This window comes from Pinus tabuliformis, chromosome 4_1 (assembly GCF_031772625.1).
Source record: "Pinus tabuliformis cultivar Carrire ecotype Pingquan chromosome 4_1, CPIR1, whole genome shotgun sequence".
Lineage (NCBI taxonomy): Eukaryota > Viridiplantae > Streptophyta > Pinopsida > Pinales > Pinaceae > Pinus > Pinus tabuliformis.
The window spans coordinates 454,522,843-454,542,198 of NC_142303.1; the positions used below are offsets into that span (position 1 = coordinate 454,522,843).

A 19,356-nucleotide genomic window follows, 5' to 3' on the forward strand; every position below is an offset into this window, starting at 1 on the left:
CGGAGGCGCAAGTCTATGCGCTCACTCACAAGCAAAGCCACACGGTGACATCACACAGGTTTCTATTACCGGGTAAAGGTGTGGGCAAGGTCGCCCATCGTTCGGAAGAACGCGGGTAAGCCTCAGGTGAGGGCGCCTGCTGGGCAAGGCAAACAACACGGGTGTAACTTGGACGAGAGCGCCCAATGTTTGGTTAGTGAACACGGGTAACTCATGGGTGAAGGCACCAGTTTTTTGGTGAACGAGTGACTCGGGTGAGTCGCCCATCGTGCACAAAGATATAAGGTGAACGAAGTTCGGTTGAGGAGTGCGGTTGGCGGTCCATGTGAGGGCACGCCCGCCCAACTCGGGCAAGGAACTTGGTTGGCACATGAAGGTGTGGCCTTGATGTAAAATTGGCTAAGTATGAAACTTGGTGTTTCCAAGTATACTTGTAAAGCTTTGTAAACATTATATAATATATTGTATTTGGGCAGACTCATTGTTCAGGGAGTTGCCCCTCCCTTTATATTGTGCAATTGTGTTCTTCATGTATAATTGATGATGATAATGAATGTGTATGTGTGTTCATTGGTATAAAGGAAACATAATAATTACTTGGTTGAGAAACACAAACTAAGTAGGACATATGGTTAGGTGTAGTCCATGAACAGAAGTATTGGTGAAAAGAAAGTGTTCGGTGGTGCCGCACCTCGCCAAGAGTGGTTAAAAGACTACCGCTGGCCTAGGGGCGTGACATCAATGGTCCCAATTTCCTCTCCCGATCAAAAATACTTTGTTTTTAAAAATTACATATTCACGAGTACTACTATACTAGAATGGTAAGCACCACTATCCCGAGTTCAAATCTTCTCACGATCACAATACCTTGTTTTAAAAGAATTATAATATAACAATTAAATTTTGAGTTTAATTGGCTAGTGTAATAAAAATGAGGTGTCTAATATTAAGAGATTGGAGTTAAAATTAAATTAGGTTAGTTTATAATTATTAATTTTTATTTTATTTTAACCACATCAAATTTTCAAAATGTTATAGAGGACATTATAACATTTCTACTAGGTTTATAATTATTAATTTTATGTTTATAATTTATAATTTTATGTATTTTATTTTATTTTGATCCAATCAAAATGTTATAGAGGACATTATAACATTTCTATCATACTATACTTGACTAGATGTTTTTATTTTATTTTTTATAATTTTAAGTTATAATTTATAATTTAAGTTGTAAGTTATAATTTATTAAATTTTTATAATTACGCCATAAGGCATTTCCCTTTGAAATTAACTCCCCTTTTTTTCCACTTGTCATCATTGTGCACCCTAAGATGATATGTTAGACGATTCAAAAAGGCTCAACCGTTCGATCAGGGGAAAGTAGTTACTAATTCGTTGCAGGCTGAAAGTAGTTACTAATTCGTTCACTTTCTGCGAGCTTCTACTACTTGCGAAATGGGGCAACCATCACCGCATCTCGAGGCCATCGCACTGGTGTTCTCTGTTGTGTATATGTTCATAGAAATATTGGGCATATACAGAGAATGCTAGCCATCGCACTTGTGTTCTCTGCTGTGTATATGTTCACAGAAATATTGGGCATATACAGAGAATGTTGAGCATCAGTTCGAAGCAGTATGCAGCTGATGTAATTCAGTGTGATAAGATTCTGAAACAGATTTACAAGGATTTTCAAAAGAAACCACTCCTCATAGCACCTGATGGATTTTTTGAAGCCGACTGGTTTAAGGAGATTATTCGGCAAACAGGACCAAACATTTTGGATGTTGTTAAACATCATATCTACAATCTTGGGGTAGGTGCAGGCAATAAATTCTATAGTTTTCATTAAAATCTTTGATAGTATGATGTTCTTATAGGACATTAACCTTTATCTCCTGATCAGGTGTGGATGAGCACCTTGTGGAAAAGATATTGGATCCATCTTATCTGAGTCGAGAAGCATCCACATTCAAGAGTGTGAAAGCCATTTTGCAGGAATATGGGCCTTGGTCAAGTGTATGGGTGGGTGAAGCTGGTGGGACTTATAACAGTGGGCACCATCTCGTCACTAATGCTTTTATATTTAGTTTTTGGTAAGCTCAGTTTTCTTAACATTCAATGTTTATTATACTCTTTGGAATTGAAATATCAATAATTATTCATTGCATTGCGATCAGGTATTTAGATCAGCTTGGCATGGCATCTACGTATAATACCAAGTCTTACTGCAGACAAAGCTTGATTGGTGGTAACTATGGCCTTTTAAACCCAACGACTTATGTGCCAAATCTTGATTATTACAGGTAAAACTTTATGACCTAATATCTACTTATTAAATTGGTTATACCAATGCCAATCTAATGGAGAAGTTTATAGCAGATTTTTCTGCAGGATAAGGGTCATGGAGAGAACTAAAATTGTTCACCCATCTTTGGACATGGGCATAGTGCTAACATTTGTTAGGGTAAATTATGTTGCAGTGCACTTCTCTGGCATCAACCAATGGGAAAACGTGTTCTTTCAACAATTTCTAAAGGAACAAAATATTTGCATGCTTATGCACATTGTACTAAGAATGCGGTAAGTATGGAGAAACTATGAAGATTGTAGAAGAACTAATATTTATCTGGTAACAAAAGGTCCAATTAGGATTACTTCTGTAGCTAAGCCTCTGTAATGCAAAATATATAAGGATAATCATAATTTGCATACTTATTCCTTTCTTGATCCTCATCACTTCGGTAAAGAGGACAGAAACTAGGGTTTTAGTTAGTTTATTATTTGTTGCATTCGATATTCTGTCCAATCATTTGCTCATTGAATGCATACTTAGCAGCAGTATGGATGTGGTAAAACGAATTAAGGTATTAATATGAAACCCCCTTTTCTTTCTTTATTTTAACGACTCCATCTAATCTTTCTGTGTGGTCATTTTTTCACAACCAGAGAGGAATCACTTTATTGTTGATCAACTTTAGTAGGGACACTCGTACCTCTGTGCAACTCTCTACCATTTTAGGAATTTTCGCAGAAGAAATGGATACAGTCTTGAAGTTTTCAAATGCCAAGGAGCTGAGGAATTTGATTGCAAGATCAAGACTGAAGTATCATTTGACAGCTAAAGATGGTAATCTCAACAGCCAAACTATGCTTCTCAATGGGAAAATTCTTTATGTGACCCTTGAGGGTGAGATACCTTCTTTAGAGTTGATGACTGTTGATGTCGACAAACGTATTTCTGTAGCACCTCTCTCTATTACATTTGTGTCTCTTCTAGATGTTTAATTGCCAGCATGCAGCAATTAGGGATTTATGTGTATATGTTCACAGAAATATTGGGCATATACAGAGAATGCTGAGAGAATGTTGTAAGATGAGCTTGCAGATTGTGAGAATACACGCTCACAAGTTTGGAACTTAGAAAACAGTTTCCGTCAAGCCCTCTGAGAAAAATGTGGGCGTGGACTTGTTGCAATTCATCGACATTGATACAGGCCTGCAAAAGATTTAAATAGGTATGATTTTCTTCCTCGCATAGTGGCCTCGAGACTACATTTCTGGCATTACATGTTTAGGTTTAAGTACCTTTCTTTTGCTTCTATGACCGTATTAGATTAAGGGAGCTTGCAGATTGTGCAGGTCGTGGATCAGGCCGTTGATCACCCAGCTCTAGCACAAATCCCATGCAAAGAGCAGAGGTCGAGCATCAACAGAAGCACTCTGTACTCCTATAATGGAGTGCATTTCGCAGAGAAAGGTCTGGGTATTCTCCATTGATGCAGAGATTTTTGAAGTCACACCCTCGCTCTTCATGGTGTAGCTTCGAAAAATTGAAGGGGATTCGTTGGAATACAATAAGTTCTACAGTGAGGATCTAAAGCCCGGCCTCAAAGAGACTGTTTAGACATGGGATGGAAATAAACAATAAATATATATTCGCTGTGTATACTACATGATTCTTCTGCAATGTTTTTTAGGATTAAGTTAAAGTTGTTATGTTCTGAGTTTTCTTCATCAATTTGAGGCAATGCTAAAGCATTGTTCACAGAAATCGGGCTGCAAGTTTCCTGCAATGTTTATTCAGATTAAGTTAAAGTTATGTTGTGAACAAGCAATCTTTCTATTTCCTGACAATTTCCTGAGAATCATTACAATATCATACCATTTCTAGTGACATAATTAACAGTTCATGGCTAAACACTCTCCTACAAGATGCTTTTATGGATTGAAACAATCGAACATGTTTAAAATGGCAAAGCCTTGTTTAAGTAGAAAAACGGTACCCAGTTTAAGGAGCTTTTGATTAATTTGGAAAAAACTGCCTGGATATCCCACCATCTCATGCGAATCAACTGTTAATATATTGATGCTTTTATCTTTAGATTAGAATAGACAATTATTTGTTGAATACAATATCGTACCATTTCTGGTGACATATAATTAACAGTTCATGGCTAAAAACTCTCCTACAAGATGCTTTTATGGATTGAAACAATCGAACATGTTTAAAATGGAAAATCCTTGTTTAAGTAGAAAAAAGGTACCCAGTTTAAGGAGCTTTTGATTAATTTGGAAAAAATTGCCTGGATATCCCACCATCTCATACGAATATCCCACCATCTCATGTGAATCAACTGTTAATATATCGATGCTTTTATCTTTAGATTAGAATAGACAATTATTTGTTGAATATAGGTAGGAACCAGTGTTTTCTAGGCCTGCTAATATTGCCAGGTATATACACCTTGATATATCAAAGGCTGATTCCTGGTTATCAATAACAAGTGTCCTTTGGATGGAAGCCCTTCAAAGGAAATGCTGTAGGCTATCCGTTGGACTTTTTGGAGGGTTTTCTTGCACCTTTTCTAGTCAAAATTGACCAGAATCAGACTTATTGGAGAGCTTCCCTGCACCTTTTCTAGTCAAAATTGCGTAGAATTCGACAGATTACAAATGATAACTTACTTGAAAATTTATTGGATTATGAACCAAGCAAAAACTAAAGGAAGAAATTTAATAACTTACGCTTTATCTCAAAACCTTTGTAAGGCGGCAAATAAGGGAAGTGTTCAAAGCAAAACTCGTAGAAAGGTTGTTTTATTGTGTGGCACAGGTGAATTGGTTATCTGTTGGTACTATATTATTGCCATCCTTTTCTTCTAAAAATCCATCATTCATCTATCATTTTCTCCCATAAACCCCTCATAGTCCATTGAAATTGATCAATTAAGCATTATAATTGTTATTTTACATTAAATTTAATTTGTGGATTTTTGTGTTAAAAATTAGAAATTTTCAACAAAATTACGGGATGTCATGACTTCCTGTAATTGGTTTATGTTGTGACACGTGGCATGGCAGGAAAATCAAAACCGAGGATAGGGACGTGATCACAGATGTACATACATGGTGAAAGATCTATTTAGCATCGCATCTGGAGCTCCTGGATACATGGTCAATGCTGGTCAAACCCAGCCCTTTTGGTCATAAAAGCAGCAAAAAGACAGAGTTACCTAAACTGATTTCGTTTTGTTTTGGAAATCAGTTAAGATTAGAAAAAAAACAAAAATCGCCTTTTTGACTGTAAAAGCAGAAACATCTGCGTGATAATGTATGTACATTCGTTTGCAAATAGGACTGCGTGATAAGAGACAGGAGCAGACTTAAGACTGCGTATCATATTGTATTGTATTATTACCAGAACTCTTGCATGTAATTTATTTCTAGACTTTAATCACAGGCAGTGTTTTATCATTCTAGTGTTTTATGTGTTAACGGTTTCGACATCTGAAGTTTCCTAAGTGTACCATAAACGCGTGGACGGGCCCTACGTGGGGACTGGTATACTTCCATTTTATTTTCATAGCATTTAGACTTCAGATCTGAATAGCATTTGATGCCATTTCTTTGCTTGTGAATTAATTAATTCGATTAGAAGTTCTTGGGTTATTGTATGATTCATGGTGATAGCTTGAAACTTCAATTGCTAAATTATTGAACAAGATCTTGTAAAAGATTTAATTGAGCACTGAATTTCGAAGTATCTCTGTGGACTCTGTTTTCATGCATTTGAGTCTTAGTATGCTTAAAAGAGTTTTTGGTTTTCATGAATGCTTAGTGTGTTAGTTGGAAAGAGTTTTTGTGAACGATATCCTTGTAAGAGGATTGAAAACTCAGACTAGTAACACTTTGTTTTCTTAGAACAGTTGATTAAATCAGGTGATATAAGTGTTTGAATTGTGAAAGGAAACATATTCCAATCTCTTGTAAAAGAGTGTTGTAGCCTATCACAGTAGACACTTATCTAGGTAGATGAGATCCTTTTAGGTCTATAGATTGTAGACACGTGCCTCTAAGTTTACCTACCTTGGTTGACATTAAATTTAGTCTAATCTAGACCCCTGGATTGGTCACTACATTTTGGCGTCGTTGTCGGGGAGGCGCAGCTAGAGGATTTCTAAAAACAAAATAAATAAATAAATAAATAAACAAAAACAAAAACAAGCAAAAACATAGATTTAGTTTCAATTCCCCATTTTAGAAGTCATGTTTACTTATGTCTAGATCGAGAGATGATAAAGGTGGATTAATAAAAACCCCCCATCCAAAAAATAATTCACCACTAGGAGCAGACCCTTTAGGAAAAGTTAAACACACAACACCAGCTGGGAAAGTCACCATACAAGCATTAGAGGATAAACAGAAATCAGGGCAAAGACTCACACTCATTGAGAGGCAAATTCTATTGGCACACGAATCACAGAAGAAACATCTTCCTGAATCCTCTATAAAAAGAGAAAGTAGCACAGTAACTCAACAATCTCTCCTTGAACTTCTCTTTGAAACAAATGACACTGAACAAGAAATTAAATCAACAGAGGAACCTATCAAAATGGCTGAGGAAGGAGATGGATCAGTGAGAGGACCACAAAATCAAGGTCGAAGAGAGGAGGAAGAGTCAACCTTTAAATTCCTATTCAAGAACCAGAAGAAGATGACGAAATAAAAATGAAAAACATACCTCCATCTTTGCTACCAAACTTTTATGGCATGGCTTCAAAAGACCCAGATTCATTCTTGTTTGAGTTTGACATAGTATGTCGAACATATGGTTACACAGATGATGCCCATAGGCTTAGACTCTTCCCAGCAACATTAAAAGCATCAGCATTAAGATGGTTCATGAGACTTGGTGAACATGCAATAACTGATTGGGATGGCATAAGAAGAATATTCCTAAAGAAATACCAACCTTATTGTAGATCGAAAGATTCTAAAGATGATATCTTTAGGATGAATCAACAAGAGGATGAAAATTTAGAGGAGTGTTTGGAACGATTTGTTTACAATTTGCAAAAATCAAAACATAGGACCATGTCTCTTGATCTGATTCGAACAATATTTTTGAAGGGCATTCAAGAGGAATACTTAGATGATCTTAATTTGATGGGCAAAGGTGATATTTTCACTTTACCTTTCGAAGAAATTGTTGATTTATGTGAAAAGTACTCAAGGAGAAAAGCTAGATATGGAAAAAGAGCTCTATCATCTAAAGCCACAAAATCTGCTTCAGCAAGTGTCACAAGGGCTGAAATAGGAAACCTGTTAGAAGAATTCAAAACAGATCTATTAAGTACCTTAGGAACTCAAATTGACACTCTGAAAGCCAAGAAAAGAAAAGAAGACGAAGATCAAATAATGGCTTTCTTTTGTCCAAAGTGCCGGAAGAAACATGCCTTGAAAGACTGCCCATTAGAAAACATTCAAGTTTGTGCATTTTGTACTGAAAATCATGATATATTTCATTGCTCTAAAGTCAAGATTTTGCAGAATTGTAATGTGGAAGCAGCTAATATAGATATGGAGAATGTGTATTTCATGGGCGCCAAGAAACCGTGGCAACCTAGACCTCCACCTCCAGGTATGCTTCCAAACCAAAATTTGCAATTTCCTACACAAGATCAGATGTATGCTCAAAATTCTTGGAATGTGCCCATGCCATGGCAACACCAAAATTACCCACAGCAACAATGGAGACCATTTCAGCAGTACTCTCAACAATATCAACCATATCCTCAACCATACCAACAGTATTCCGAGCCATATCAACAGTATCATCAGCCACATTCGCAATATCCTAAAACATATCAGCAATATCCTCAGCAACAAGTTGTTTATCAACCCCAAAACACTCAACAAGCATTGCCTGCTCCTCCACCAATAACTCCACCTCACTTACAACTCCCATCTAACCAACAACCTCCTAGACCCACTCAGATTCCTGCTCAGCCTGTACCAAATCCAAATAACAGAGCAGAGAGACCAGCCTATAATGTAGATGAGGGACCATCATATCCCACATTACCTTTACAAAATATCAATCTGAGGTCTGGTAAGGTACTTCAAAAAGAACCTCCAATAGCTGAAAAACAAGAAGAAAACGAAGAAAATGAAAATGAAACTCCAACTCAAAAGAAACAAAATGATGACATCAAAAATGAACAAATGCAACTGTTGCATCCACCACCTTTTCCAGAATGATTGGTCCAAGCAAAACTTCCCATGTCTATACCACAGTTTGATGTTTTAGATGAGCTAAAGAATGTCTATATAAAAATTCCACTATTGCAAGCCATAAAAGACATTCCCATATTTACTAAAGCAATCAAGGAACTGTGCCTCAAGAAGCCTGCTAGGAAAAGAATTGATCCACAAACTATTCATGTTATTGGACATTTAGCTGGCCTTATGACAAACACCATTTCAATGGAAAAGTATGTTGATCCTGGTATTCCCATAGTCACTACAATCATTAACAACATACATATTCCAAACACCTTAATTGACCTTGGGGCCGCAATAAATGTGATGACTCTTGAAACAATGAAAACACTGCAGCTCACAAACTTGCAGCACACAACAATTGTTCTAGAACTAGCTGATAGGTCTAAAGTGATTCCTGAAGGGATTTTGGAGGACATAATTGTCTCACTGGACTCCTGGGAGTATCCAGTGGACTTTTTAGTTCTTCAGCCAAAATCTAATTTAGGAGGACACCCCATCATCCTTGGTAGACCATGGTTAGCAACTGCTGATGCATTCATAGGATGTAGATCGGGTAATATGATTATTTCACGAGGAACTGAAAGAAAACAACTCACTCTTTACCCATCAGCACAATCACCAGCAGTAGCACACAATTTATGGCTTGACGATAAATACAATGACAAGGAAGAAGTTCAATATGTTTTCAGCATCAATCAAATCTATGATTTTCAAGAACATAATAATGATGATTTGGTAGAATTGTTCCTTTCTCAACCTGATATTTCTGAAGAATTAAGAAATGAACAATACCATGCTGCAGATGAACTTTTGGCACAGAATTTTCAGGAAACATGCACCATTCAATCTTTGCAAACAACATTTCAGAACATTTTTCCCATTCAATCTATCACAAACACACAGAGTAAGACCATAGAGATTAGTCCAGGAAAAACTTTGAATATTGGCACTCACCTAGACTCATCTCAGGAGGAAAAATTGATCCAATTATTGAGAAAATACCAGAAAGCATTTGCTTGGGACTACACCGATATGCACAGAATTCACCCTAAAACATGCACTCACCATATTTACACGGATAGTAATATCAAACCAGTGAGGCAACCGTAGAGAATAATGAATCCTATGCTTCAGGATATTGTTAGAGATGAATTACAAAAACTATTGAAAGTCAATTTTATTTATCCTATCTCTGACAGTCAGTGGGTATCCCCATTGGTAGTAGTGCCCAAGAAAAATGGCAAGTGGAGAATTTGTGTTGATTACAGACAATTGAACAAAGCAACCCTCAAAGATTATTTCCCACTACCATTTATTGACCAAGTGCTAGACACATTAGCTGGGAAATCATCATTCTCTTTTCTTGATGGTTTCAGTGGCTATAATCAGATCAGGATAGCCTTAGAGGACCAGGACAAAACCACTTTTACTTGTCCCTGGGGCACTTATGCCTATAATGTTTTACCATTTGGACTTTGCAATGCTCCAGCTACATTTCAGAGAGCTGTATTAGCTATTTTTGCTGATTTAGTCCATGACTTTGTTGAAGTTTACATGGATGATTTTTCAGTGTATGGTAATTCATTTGAGCATGCATTAGAGAATCTTGAGAAATTTTTGAAGAGATGTATTGAAGCTAATATGTCCCTAAGCAATGAAAAGTGTTTTATGATGTTAAATGAAGGGATAGTATTAGGACACTATATTTCTTCTCAAGGCATTAAAGTTGATCCATCAAAATTCCAGATCATTGTCAATTTGCCAATTCCGAAGACTCAAAAAGAGGTAAGAAGTTTCCTTGGGTATGCAAGCTATTACAGAAGGTTTATTGAACATTTTAGTAAAATAGCTTCACCTCTGTTTAAGCTTCTAGCAAAAGATACACCTTTCAACTGGAATGAGAATTGTCAGCAAGCTTTTGAAACACTCAAAGGAAAGTTATCAACCACACCAGTCTTAAAAGGACATAACTGGACCTTACCATTTCACATCTTTACAGATGCATCTGATACTGCAGTAGGTGCCTCATTAGGCCAAAAAGAAGAGTCTTTCAATTATGCCATCTATTTCATTAGAAAAAATATAACACCTGCAGAATTAAACTACACAGTCACTGAAAAAGAAATTCTTGCCATCGTACATGCTGTGAATAAATTCCGACATTACATCACTGGTTATGAGGTTTTTGTGCATACTGATCACTCTGCCATTAAGTATTTAATGAATAAACCAATCACTAATGGCAGAGTTACCAGATGGCTGTTATTATTACAGGAATTTAATATTACAGTGTTGGATAGACCAGGTAAGGAGAATCAGGTGGCAGATTTTCTTTCTAGACTGCAAAATTCAGGTGAGGTTGTTCCGGTTGAAGATTCTTTTCCAGATGAAAATTTATTTGCAATTTCAATAATGAATACTTGGTATGCTGACTTAGCCAATTATTTATCCACAGGAAGAACACCTCCATATTTTACTCCAAAGGAAAAGAAGAGGCTGATCAAACAAAGTGCTAGATACTCATGGATTAATGGACATTTATTTTACACCGGTTATGATATTATTATTAGACGATGTGTAAGAAATGATGAAATAATTGATATTTTAAAATCTTTCCATGATGAACCGTGTGGTGGGCATTTTGCAGTGAAAAGAACAGCATTCAAGATTCTCAGTCTTGGATACTATTGGCCATCTATTTTTAAGGATTCCAAGAAGTATGTGAAAAGTTGTGATAACTGTCAAAGAATGGGCAAACCAACAGCTACAGATGAAATGCCACTTCAGCCTCAAATACATTTAGAGCCATTTGAAAAATGGGCTCTAGATTTTATAGGACCCATCAATCCAACTTCAAAAGGTAAAAAGTACATCCTAGTATGTACTGATTACGTGACAAAATGGGCTGAAGCCAAAGCACTAGTCCGGGCAACTGAACAAACAGTGGTAAACTTCCTTTTTGAGGAAATTTTTGTAAGGTATGGAGTACCAAGGGAGATAGTGACGGATCAAGGTACTCAGTTTACCTCAAAGCTGGTCAAAGACATCATAGAAAAATATAAAATCAAGCACAGGAAAAGTACACCTTACCATCCACAGGCCAATGGCCAAGTGGAATCTACCAATAAAAAATTGGAAGGAATTATCACTAAGACAGTAGCAATGAACAGAAAGAATTGGGAAAAGAAGCTCAAAGATGCACTCTGGGCTTACAGAATCACGTGGAAAAACACTACAGGATTTACACCATATCAGTTGGTGTATGGAAAAGAGGTAATGCTTCCTATTGAATTTCAAATACATACTTATAAGATGGCTACAGATTTAGGAATTGATCTCAATGAAGCACAAAAAGCGAGAATTATGCAATTGAACCAGTTAGATGAAATGAGGCAGCAAGCAGAGGAGACAGTAATCCTAATGCAGAAACAAAGGAAGCAGTGGCATGATGCACACATAAAAAAGAAACAGTTCAAAGAAGGAGACTGGGCTTTACTGTTTGATTCTAAATTCAGAGATCATAAAGCCAAATTTACCACACATTGGATGGGCCCATATGAAATAGTTCAAGTCTATGAAAATGGATCAATCAAGCTTACTACCATTGATGGAGAAGGCAACACCTTTCTTGTCAATGGTCACCGGTTGAAACTCTATCATAAGCCCATCAGCAAGGAGGATTTTATTCACACTGTATCTCAGCAAAGGGAGGTTGAGATATTGCAGCCTTCAGCTGTGATATCTCTACCTTAGTTCATTCAACTTCATTAAAAAAAAAAACACATAAAAAAAAGATAAAAATAAATGTAAATATAAAAATTAAAAATTAAAAAAAAAACACAAACAATAATGGTTTAGATGTGAAAACCAGACTCTGGCACACTCTAACCCAGAATTCTTACTAGAAAACCATTCATTTGGCTGGTAAGAATTCCTTGTTCTTCTTATTTACTGTTTTGTTCATCACTTCAATAATGACTTGAGGACAAGTCAAAGCTTTAGTGGGGGAGAAGAATCAGAAGAATCAGCATTTTGTTTTCCCTATCTCATCTCCTCATTTGTAAATCTTCAAAGAATTTGTTTCAGTACTTCAGTATTCCAATAAAAGAGTTGTTCTTGTTTTTTTTGTTCTAATCAGAGGGACCTGTTCAAGCAATATGCAGTGGGACCTGTTCAGAAGACTATGTTACCAGTACCAATATTAGAGGGACCTGTTCAACAAATATCAGAGGGACCTGTTAAAGATTGCATTCAAGATACATCAAGCTACTTCAAAAAAGTTTTCAAAGGATGCTTATCATCAAGGCTACATCAACAACAAGGATAAAAGAAGCTGCACAAACATAGTTCTTCAGAGTTCTTCAGATTTTAAAGGGACCTGTTATATTCAATTTCATTTCAAAGGGACCTGTTTTGGACAGTGAAGACCAGTCATATTTGGACAATGAAGATCAGTCCTACCTGTGCACACCAACTCAGCCATTGTCAACCAACAAGTGTAATGTATTGGTGAAGTTTTTATTTTTAACATTTAAAATTCTTGAATTATTTTAGTGTTAAAAATGATGATTATGATTGCTTGTTATCAATTTCAAAAACCCCTATACCCATCACCCTTGTAACATTCCTAACTACTCAACTCTGCTATCATAGCCTATTGCCATATTCCTACTATGATTTTCAAACCTTTTCTTACACCACTCTTCAAACCTTGTCATCAACTCCTCATTTTTTAAAAATCGGCCATCAAACCTTGTCATCGATCCATCATTTTTCAATCGGCCAAGTACCAACACGTAGTAGACAAGTGGTAAACCATTGGAAAGACAAGTGGTAAATCATTGGAAAGACAAGTGTTAAATGATTTCGTTCATTTTTTAATAAATAGTCTTTTGACCCAAGGCGGCTCATGAAACATATATCCGTTATCATCACCACAACACTCTTTACATGTATATGGTGTTCTCATGATTGTACCTATGCAAATCAGTACCACTCCTCTGTCTTTATGATGTGAATGCGCCTTCAACTCTACATTATCATTATAGCAATTGGGTGAAGGTCGGCTGTTAAGTTTTCATTTTATAAAACATCAACTCATAAAAGTGCGTTACCATGTGAGTGTTTAAACTCTGAGTTTTCAAAGAGGCTGAGCGTTACCATGTGAGTGTTTAAACTCTGAGGTTTCAAAGAGGTCCGAGACAGCAGGCACTAAAAAGGGAGAGCATAGCACAGGCTTACCACAAGTTTCTACCTCCACCCAAGCAATTAAAGAAGGAAACCCTGAGAATCGATGGCGTTACCAATTCGACTAAGTGGAACGCAAGAAAAGAGGTAACACATTGCAAAACCCTGATTGAATTGCTAAGCATAAACAAAAGGTTTAGAACAGAGATTTTTTTTTTTATTTTTTAAATGACCAATAGAGCAGAGCCTGAAACATTTGATAGTTCAAAATATCATGATGACTGTGTCACGATTTTAAGGGAAAAACACTGGTTACCCTTTCTAGAGAAATTCAATGGAAACAATGAAGAAGTGACAAAGCAGTTTGCATTCACATTCAATGGAGAGAAAGCATTAATAGGAAACTTCTCTTTTAGAATTTCAGAGGATACCATAGCACAAACATTGGGAATCAGTCCAGAAGGGGAAAAGTATTTCAAGACCAAACAATTTAAGGAAAAATCATGGACTCAGTTTATGTCTAGGTCAAGGGTTTCCTCTGTCAATTGGAAAAAGGGTGTTCCTAGAAGTTGGCTAATTCACCCTTGGGACGAAATGGTATACATTATTCAGAAATTTGTTACATGTGAAGGGCGTTATAGTATAGTATACCTATATCACATCAAACTTCTGTTGCACTTAAAAGGTCAATGCACCATCAGTTTACCCTACTTCCTCTTACAGAGTTTGACTAAAATGGCGAAGACCATTCAGAAACGAAAGGGTAATGAAGATAAGAGTTTATGTCATTTTGGGTTGATCAAAATTCTAATTGAATTTGAGTTGCAGAGGAGAGGAAAAACATGGAAAGAATTCTTAATTGCCAACCAAATTAAAGAAGATGAACAGGAACAGCAGCAAGAACGCACGGAGTTTATGCTTGATATTGATGAGGAAATCCCTGAGCATAAGTCAAGCAATGTTCCTCAACCCAGTAGTGGTGTAAAAACAAGAAAGATGAGGCAAGAAACTGCCAAGAAAATTGAACAAGACAAAATCTTCACTACTTATACAAGAAGATCAAGGAGAATACAAAAGAACCAAACACAAGATGATCAACCGGAGTCAAATGCAAATGCACCAATGGACATTGAAAGCAGTGCTCATTCACAGCCAGAACAAGAAGCAGAAATGGAAATCGAGAGTAGCAAGGGAGAAAGGAAAGAGCCAGTACCTACAAACAAGAAACAGAGAAGGTTAGAGAAACAAATTGAAGAGATAAAAGAGGAATTGATGGAAGCAAACATGCTGGAGAAGGTCATAAAGAAGGAAAATGAAATGTTGAGAGCTCAGAGCAAGAAGATTCAGCAAAAAAATGAGAAACTGAAGAAGCAAATCAAAGAACTTAAGGTTGATCAAACTGAAACGTGCAAATGGGCAACAAAATGGTACACTCAGAAAAAAGATCTCAAAGAAAAATATAAGAAACTGAAACATGAGTTCCAAGTTCAGAAGGATGCCCAAGTTCAGAGGAGTATATATGTCTTGCTACAAGCGGCAGAGGCACAAGCAGGAACAGAATATAAAGGGAGCACATCAGGAGCACATCAGGATTAGCATGAGGACATGCTAAATCATAGAGCTTGGGGGAGATGTTGGTACTATTTTATTGCCATCCTTTTCTTCTAAAATTCCATCATTCATCTATCATTTTCTCCCATAAACCCCTCATAGTCTATTGAAATTGATCAATTAAGCATTATAATTGTTATTTTACATTAAATTTAATTTGTGGATTTTTGTGTTAAAAATTAGAAATTTTCAACAAAATTACGGGATGTCATGACTTCCTGTAATTGGTTTATGTTGTGACACGTGGCATGGCAGGAAAATCAAAACCGAGGATAGGGACGTGATCATAGATGTACATACATGGTGAAAGATCTATTTAGCATCGCATCTGGAGCTCCTGGATACATGGTCAATGCTAGTCAAACCCAGCCTTTTTAGTCATAAAAGCAGCAAAAAGCCAGAGTTACCTAAACTGATTTCGTTTTGTTTTGGAAATCAGTTAAGATTAGAAAAAAAACAAAAATCGCCTTTTTGACTGTAAAAGCAGAAACATCTGCGTGATAATGTATGTACATTCGATTGCAAATAGGACTGCGTGATAAGAGACATGAGCAGACTTAAGACTGCGTATCATATTGTATTGTATTGTTACCAGAACTCTTGCATGTAATTGATTTCCAGACTTTAATCACAGGCAGCGTTTTATCATTCTAGTGTTTTATGTGTTAACGGTTTCGACATCTGAAGTTTCCTAAGTGTACCATCAACGCGTGGACGGGCCCTACGTGGGGACTGGTATACTTCCATTTTATTTTCATAGCATTTAGACTTCAGATATGAATAGCGTTTGATGCCATTTATTTGCTTGTGAATTAATTAATTTGATTAGAAGTTCTTGGGTTATTGTATGATTCATGGTGATAGCTTGAAACTTCAATTGCTAAATTATTGAACAAGATCTTGTAAAAGATTTAATTGAGCACTGAATTTTGAAGTATCTCTGTGGACTCTGTTTTCATGCATTTGAGTCTTAGTATGCTTAAAAGAGTTTTTGGTTTTCATGAATGCTTAGTGTGTTAGTTGTAAAGAGTTTTTGTGAACGATATCCTTGTAAGAGGATTGAAAACTCAGACTAGTAACACTTTGTTTTCTTAGAACAATTGATTAAATCAGGTGATATAAGTGTTTGAATTGTGAAAGGAAACATATTCCAATCTCTTGTAAAAGAGTGTTGTAGCCTGTCACAGTAGACACTTATCTAGGTAGATGAGATCCTTTTAGGTCTATAGATTGTAGACACGTGGCTCTAAGTTTACCTACCTTGGTTGACATTAAATTTAGTCTAATCTAGACCCCTGGATTGGTCACTACATTATCAAAGAAGATACAAGATATGTTCTTTCTTGGTGAAAAGATTTAAGAAATTCTATGTCAAATTATCTGATCCTAGAATCCGGCAGATTACAAATGATAACTTACTTGCAGATTTATTGGATTATGAACCAAGAAAAAACTAAAGGAAGAAATTTAATAACTTACGCTTTATCTCAAAACCTTTGTAAGGTAGCAAATAAGGGAAGTGTTCAAAGCAAAACCCATAGAAAGGTTGTTTTGTTGTGTGGCACAGGTGAATTGGTTATCGAAGAAGATACAAGATACGTTCTTTCTTGGTGAAAATATTTAAGAATTTCTATGTCAAATTATCTGATGTTAGTAATCTTTATCAAGAAAATGAATTCATAAAGGATCAAATATCGGTTCTTCTAATTTTTCATCTATTGGATGCTTTTTCACAAGCACTTCTTAATTGTTGTGATTTTAAATTACTTCAATTAAGTGCAAGGTATTGTTTATCAATGGGCCATTGTGATTCTTAATCCTCTTCACTCAATATCACCAGTAGTCTCCACAAGAACACAAGCTATCCTTGAAATGATGGAAACGACTTATATCTCTAACAACGATTTCTTGCCCAACAATTTTAGAGATAAATTTGGTGGCATCATGGCAATCACCACATATGTGAAGACTTTTGATTATCTGGATTGATGTACCAGGGGTTGTATTGATAAGCCCAAAAGCAATGACCAACTTCTCACTGTGTCCACAGAGAATGTATTCTTTCTCTTCCTCCTCAACATCTTGCAACACAAAGTTTGTCTTAGGCACATATCCTCCCTCTTTCATCTGCCTAGCCATGCCCTCCAATGTGGCGTGAATTTTTACTTCTTTCTTCTATGCTATTATTTCTTATGCCATTGCCTTACCTTCCTCCTCAACATCTTGCAACACAAAATTTGTCTTAGGCACATATCCTCCCTCTTTCATCTGCCTAGCCAAGCCCTTCAATGTGGCGTGAATATTGACTTCTTTCTTCTATGCTATTATTTCTTATGCCATTGCCTTACGGCATTTCCTTTGCAACATGTGATGCAAATGCTAGTTTATTTTTAATGTTAATAATGTGAGATCTATTATGAAGTAGATTTTTTAATGTCTTTCCATGTTTATCATCCATTTAATTTATAAAACTATACTAGTATCTCTTTCTTCTAAAGATAAATCATTTAATATAAAAATGCAAATTTTGTTAGATGAATATATATTTTTATGTAGTTTTACATGTGATACTTACATATCATCTCCCTTTACATCATACAATGCATATTTCTAAGTCATACTCATAAAAATAAAATTCATCTCAAAAGGTATAAGGAAGAAGAACATAATTCCAATTGGGCCCAGGATAGATACTTTGAAGGCTTAGGTTTTCTTTGATGAAGGGAAAAGTCATATCGAGGTTGTATGCGAAGCCAGAGTTGTATTTCACCTGAACATCCATCACACTTTCCTTCTTAGCTTGGGGTTAGGGCCCAGCTAATAATAAAGTAGAATTAATTGGTGTTTGGCCTTTGGCTCATCCTTAGCTTTTCAATGTCCACACAAGTGAAGTGTTTACAAATCTTTGGCAATACTCGAGCATTTATTGATTGGTTCTTGAGGATTGATACATTACAAAGCTTGGCTCTAAATCCTTGGCAACAAAGAATTAGCCAATTACAGGGATTTTTTGAGGAGCTAGAGGTATCACATATCCATTGGGAACACAACATTGATGCAGAGATACAAGATCAGAAAAAGCATTACTTTGGCATGTAAGACATTTAATGATTACAAAATAAAGTCGTGGATGTCTTTAGGGTGAACATTTTCTACAACAAAAGTTATTGAAATCGTTGAGACCTTTCCTCTTTTCATATTTTACTATTTTAGGTTTTCGATTCTTAGAATTTCGTAGCTCTTAACTCACTTGTGTAAGAGGTTGTATTGGAATAGTATTTTGTATATTAATGAAATAGCAAGCATATCATTTTTTCAGTGAAAAATTATCGATTATGTTATTTATGTAAACAAATTTTTGATTTTTTAATAGAGTGTTTTAAAATAAACTTTTATTAGTTTTTTTAAATTGAGAGAATATAAGAAAGAATTTTTCATTTGACCTTATATTCATTTGTTTTTTAATTTTATATTATTTTTGACTTTATATGCATTTGTTTTTTTATTTTATGTTATTTTTGTATGTGTGAAATGTAATATATGAAAAAAGGTGTAGTCTAACTTATAGACAAAATAGTCTTTTCACTGAAATCCAACAATAAAATCTCAAGCAATATTGTGATTTTTTGTTGTTTAAAATACATTTTTGAATGCATAAATGAATTCATCACCTTGAGAAACCAGGGGGCACTCAAATTCTATAGATTAAACAACTTAAACTCATTTAAAAAAAAAAAAAAATTGTCGGATTTTGATTAAAATTAACCAAAAAAATGCTCTGAAGAAAGGTCATTTCGTCTATAAATTAGACTAAGCCTATAAAAAAATAAACTTTTTAAAATTTTATATTTATGTTTGAAATTTAATATATAAAAAATGTGTGAAATGTAACATGTGAAAAAGGGTAAATATTCTTCAATACATTAAAAAAACTTGTTTTTGATGTCACCATTTTTATAATATAGATTTTTTTTTGTCTATTTTTAG

At 35.6% G+C, this 19,356-nt stretch overlaps 1 pseudogene; it reads left to right on the forward strand.

Annotated features, from left to right (window-relative positions):
- Positions 1–1,565: 1,565 nt before the first annotated feature.
- LOC149176326 (heparanase-like protein 3) lies at positions 1,566–3,784 on the forward strand (annotated as a pseudogene).
- Positions 3,785–19,356: the final 15,572 nt, after the last annotated feature.